A 6000-nucleotide genomic window follows, 5' to 3' on the forward strand; every position below is an offset into this window, starting at 1 on the left:
TGTAGTTGCCATGGCAACCACTCACTACCCTATATTATGAAGAAAAGTTGTACAGAATTTATTTTAAGTCATTGAACGCACGTTACTTAACATTTATTATTGACCTCTGTTGTATTATTGACCTTTTATCCAGAACATTGAACTGATTGTTTAAACATTTACATGTAGTTGCCATGACAACTTTGTCACACTGATTCTGGTTTGATATCAATGTAACGAACTATAAGTTTGCAGACATTGTACAACCCGCTTAATAGTCCCACCTATTTAATTCACTGTGGTCTTTTTTGTGATTAAACTTATTTAGTTCAGAACTTAATGTTTTGGTGCCATTGAATACTATTTACGTGGAGTTGTTTCCGCCAAAATTTCAAAATGGTCAGCCCTATTGTGAAGAGTTCAGGCATGGCCTCTTAAAAGCCATGAATATAGAACCTAATAAGGTTTTATATTCATTGCTAAAAGGCCTTAGCGAGACAAAAGTGGCAACGCCGCAGTCCCGGCCTACCGAAACGACTGTGGCACTAATTATATAATCTTGCATTTGCGAAATTTGTATGTATACTGTTTATTATTATTGTTATTACCATGGCAATAGGCTGGCCGAAGCAACGTTGCCACACGCCGACTCCCCGGCCTAGTATTTGAGGAGGCCACGTAGTTTACCACACACGTCCACAAGATGTACAGTATATGGCCATTAATTAATTATAATCGTTGAATCATAAAAACAATGCTGGATTGGAAATGGAAAAGTTAAATGACCTATTAGTATTCCTATAATGATATGGAGAAAAACAATATTGTTACTAAACTAGGTCTATACTCGATCGTAAGGAAAAGATTTACTCTAAACATTTTATTTTAATTTTTATGAATAAACCTTAACTTAATTTAGAATGGAGTGTTTTTCATTTATCTTTTTAATCACCACCACAAAAAATGCTGGTAAATCATCTCGTCCAGCCAAGTACTGTATAATGCGTTGAAGAACAAATAAGGGAAGTGTGGGACATGCTATTTTTTGTTACACGCAAACATGGCGATATTTTATTACTTTCTTCCTAAACACGTAGTGTATATATGAGAAAAGTATCATTTTCGTAAAAATTTTCGAGTTTTGAATGAAAAATGCGTTTTAGGACCCACTGAACCCCAAAATGTGGTTTCGAAGCTATGGCTATGTGTGTGTTTGTGCACAGAGCTACTTGCTACACCTGTGGTCCGATTTTAAAGGCATTTATAAGGTATTTATAGGTATTTATATAATACTAGCTGTGTGCCCGTTCTACGCACGGGGATCTTATCATAGTCAGTTAAAACCTTCCTATATAAAGCACAGCAGTTGGTTTGCATACTTTCAGATATGCTGACAAAACTATTCCTTCGCAAATACAGTATCTGACAGTTTCAAGCCAAAACTAATGCTTCGCAATTAAATGTCACCCGGATCTTGTTGGTCCATATGTTATATCCAATGACTAAATAAACGGTATCAGCATTCTGACACATACTTTCTCCCATAAGTTTGTCAAAAACCTTTATCATGTGTAAGCGGTGAGAGTAAATATACGGAAATGGGATTTGTACAATTTTGTTCAGAATTTAAAGGACTATAACATAATGGTTAAAAGTATTTAAGGTACTACCTCAACCTCTTAATTTAACACTTTATTCGGGTTGACATTTTCATTATCAAGGCGCTCTTGTCCTTTCCGTGAAACATTGAGAAACAAGGACATTAATGCGTTACCATCATACATACACACAAAAATACCGAACTTAATTAGGGAATCTGCTACGCTTTAAGCATAAAAAGGTACATATAAAATTAGTACTTGAAATCTTTGTTAATGCCATAAAATTTGATCATAACAATTTATATTTGCTTGGACCGGAGATGACTCGAAATTCTGTTGAAATGCTATCTGAATCGGTTTGCTATATGAAATGAAGTACAGTAGGCCTTTATAGACGATTTAGATTGGTAATTTGTAATAAAAATTACCAAAATAGGCCACGAACTATTGATACATAAACAACGTTCAAAGTGTTTGAACAATTCATGATGGTTTGCTGAATAAATGTTTTACTAAAATGCGTTATAGTTTTCTTAGCATAACATTTTGGAATCCAGACAGAAAAAGCAAAAATTATACAGTTAAGACATCAATTAAATTGAATAGGCCTACGCCTGTAATAAATAAGGTGCAACACCAACGATAACTAATTTGTAAATTACTGTGATGTGTTGGTACGTAAAAATGATTCTTGCTGCTACTAAAGGTTAAAAGGAAAAGAACCAGTACCGTACCAAAAACCAACGTTTACAGTTAAGAACTGTAGTACAGCCGACCAATTATATGCGTTAATCAAGGTTATTGATCTCTTGGTTTTGGATTTTCTCGTAAAAAGTTATCGGCAATCAAAGTTATTTCCCATTAATTGCTTTATTTGTACACAACTCTTAATGTAAACTTATCGGTGTCAGTTTGAAAAAAAAACCTTATACAACATAACTTTCTGTTATTTAATAGATTACGTATTCTCTAAACAATGGTTGCTGGTATATATATTAACATTATAAGGAAATGTGACAAAAATCACACAACGTTGGGTTTTTGGACGTTTATAATTTTATTTCTTAAGTACCTAGGTAGGCCATGTATTCTATGGAAAAGTACCGGTATCAAGGATCGTTGTCGTAAGTGTTGTTATAAATAATTGGGTAAGCATACGTACCACACGTACCCAAGAGAAGGGCTATGGGCCTATTGTCTGTATGGTCCAGCGATTGCATCACACGGTGAGTAGGAACTATTGACTTTATATAGTCAATGGTAAGAACAGAAAGTGACACATTGGAAAATCGAGTTCAGCATCATCCGTAAACCTCTGTTACAATCACCCACTGCAGTTGTAATTTTTTGCTTTACACTTTACACAACCGCCATTGAAGAGCCGTCAATGAGTGGAACATTGTTTCTAAGCTATTGGCGACGGTCATTAGTAAATTTAAGTTTCTCAGCCGTATACAACACTGATTCAATCTTGATTCAATGTCTTCTTTCTGGTTATCAAAACTCCAAAACAATTTTATACACATATTTCTGGTTCCTGACCTGGATGATGCCTAGTTATTTAATTTACGGTTACACTATATTATTCCACATGCGATTAATTAAATCCGTTTTTAACGTTTTTAATCTCACTTGGATGGGATTTGCCTTCAAAACGTGATCGGAAATGGTTGTGGTGTTTGTAAACAACATTTGTAAACATTTCAGTGACAGCTAGAAAAAATAATCTTGATCCGAACAGCTGTTCGTTGTTTCATAGATGATTATGTGATACAAATTGGAAGAAAACTTGACAAAAATCGCACAAAACTGCATTTTTGAACGGCCGTAATTTTAATTACAAAGTAGTGAGACCATATTTTAATGGCTAAAGACACTCTCGCCAATCCAGTGAATACATTACAATGACTTGGGTCTTGATAGGTACTCTCGTTTTCCTGGAGAAGATTGCGTAAAATGCCATCTTGAGTGTGTCAGACAGACAGACAGACAGAAATTTAGATGAGACTTGTTTCGGCTTCTTTAATGTATAAAACGTAAAAATAACCTAAAAATGTATGATTCTGAGCAATGTACAGACAAAACTCTAATTTTATTTATATAGATATAATGTATAAGGTATTTATAGTACGTACCACGAAGGGTATAACAAACATTTTCTGAAATTTTCATTTTTAACTGTGATTTTTCTATAAAACCCATAAAATAGTGATAAAACGTGATTTTCACAAAAATGGCCCAAATGATTTTGATTAAAATTTCTTTTACCGCTTATGTTTTGCTTTACCTCCATCAGGTCACAATTATTAATAACATTAGTCTTTTTGAAATCCGTTTTCATAAACTTTTGTTATTTGACTGTGGTTAAATATTCAACTGTATGGTCAGCTGTTAAAATACAACCAAGGTTTCAAAACGTTGGACAAAAATTAGTCCGCATCATTGGGTCTTCGACAGCACTCGTTTTTAAAAAGATGAAAGTCGAAGGGCCTAAGCCCTACCTAAATTATCTTTTCTACTTACCAAATGTCCCTCCACTGAATCATAAGCTTAAAAATCTGTGAAAAGGAATGTTGCAGAAAACCGTTATTGTACTAAGTGCTACTACCTGTCTCAGATTATGCTATGTACACACACTACCTGTCTCAGATTATGCTATGTACACACACTACCTGTCTCAGATTATGCTATGTACACACACTACCTTTCTCAGATTATGCTATGTACACACACTACCTTTCTCAAATCCTCGGCAATTCTTCAACGTTTAATATACTACCCAATCGCCCGTTATACATTTAAAACCTAAATCGGTATTCCTACACAAAGTAAGCTGTAGACACCGTAGACACGATATTTTGTAATCTTTCTTCTGGTGTGCGACAAAAAGGGTGTTATGCGGGTTTTAACAGGAGAGAGTGAGACAGAACTGTATCCATGACGACCAAAGTCGGCACTGTTGCATTATGAATGTGACCGGCGGCTTCATAGCTCTTGAAATAAACTCTTGAAACATCTGGTTTGATTCTGTCTACTCTGAGGAAATTGCTAGACAACTTTATTGTTGGTCTTAGCGAATTTCCCTAATAAGGAATAAGCTATTAACGTTGGTCCGTAGTAAGACTTTGCCCCGGGAGCGATTTACTTTTTGGTTTTGAGGTACCCAGAGGCCAAAAACACCATCAATTCAAATGTCCGTTAGCATTATAGTAATATATGGTACAATTTTTATGAAATTTGGTACAAACTTCGCGAACCATCATGATCGGACTGTGGCAACGGAAATTTATGGGAGTTATGTTGTGTTATATTGTATACACATTTTAAAGACTACTTATATCGCTATAGTATTTCAAAAGTAGTAATATCAAAAGAACTACTATTAAAAAGGTAGTTTTATTATTATTTTATTTTTTAATAATTTATTTAAATAATTTAAAAATATCTTGAACCCAGTAGCTTATCTTATTGCAAACTTTCTTTATTTGTGTTCATTTAATATAAACTTGTGAATTTTTGCTAAATAATTTAATGGTTGAAACAAGTTTTTGTTATTGAAACTCTAAGCAGTTAATTAAAATTTAATGCCTAATTGAAAATGTGTATTTTAAAATGGTAAAAATGTATAGCCTACACATTTTAAAGACAACTTATATCAGTATAACCTTTAAAATGTAGTATCCTTAAGAAATACTATTTAAAGGGTAATTTCATTCTTATTTTATTTCTTAGTAAAAGATTTGTAAAAGACAAATTTGTTTGGTAAAAAAATATTTTTAGGGATTACAAAGCTTTCCGAATGTTCTAGAAACATTTAAAATAAATGTTCTTTAAGTGATTGAAGAAAATACTATCTTAAATATATTTAAATATCTCACGATATAATAAATTTTTCATAATGTATATACAGTTTTGTAATGTGTTAAATTACTTTAAACAACACAATATAGAATCGGTTAATAAGCTGGTGTAACAAGTTTTACGTGTTACATTACATATTTTCACACATAAATAACTATAATTTATTGAATTATTGACAAAATCTGTGTTAATATTAAAAGTTACTCAGGAATTAAAATAAATTTCCTCTGTAGAATTTCCTTATTGCATTAGTTTATCAGTAAAGGTTTCGCACTAAAGGTCTTTCCCAAATCCTTATTACTGTTATCCTCAGGTTTACCTGATGGTAAACAAGCTTTTAAATAATTTTCCTCTACAGTATTTACCTTTATCATTGCGAGAAAGTGTAGACAATTTATTTTTATTATTGAATGTAATAAAATAGCTTAAGGTTGTAACGTTACACCTTTTACCTAGAATGACTAATTGGAATTGTTAAATAAGTTTATTTTGCGCATAAGACTTCCCTAAGCTATATTTACTGTGTTAAATGTAATTTATAAACTAAAACGGCTCCAGA

The sequence above is a fragment of the Macrosteles quadrilineatus genome, unplaced genomic scaffold, assembly GCF_028750875.1.
Source record: "Macrosteles quadrilineatus isolate MER2022 unplaced genomic scaffold, UCM_ALF_1.0 Scaffold_3__2_contigs__length_128488019, whole genome shotgun sequence".
Classification (NCBI taxonomy): domain Eukaryota; kingdom Metazoa; phylum Arthropoda; class Insecta; order Hemiptera; family Cicadellidae; genus Macrosteles; species Macrosteles quadrilineatus.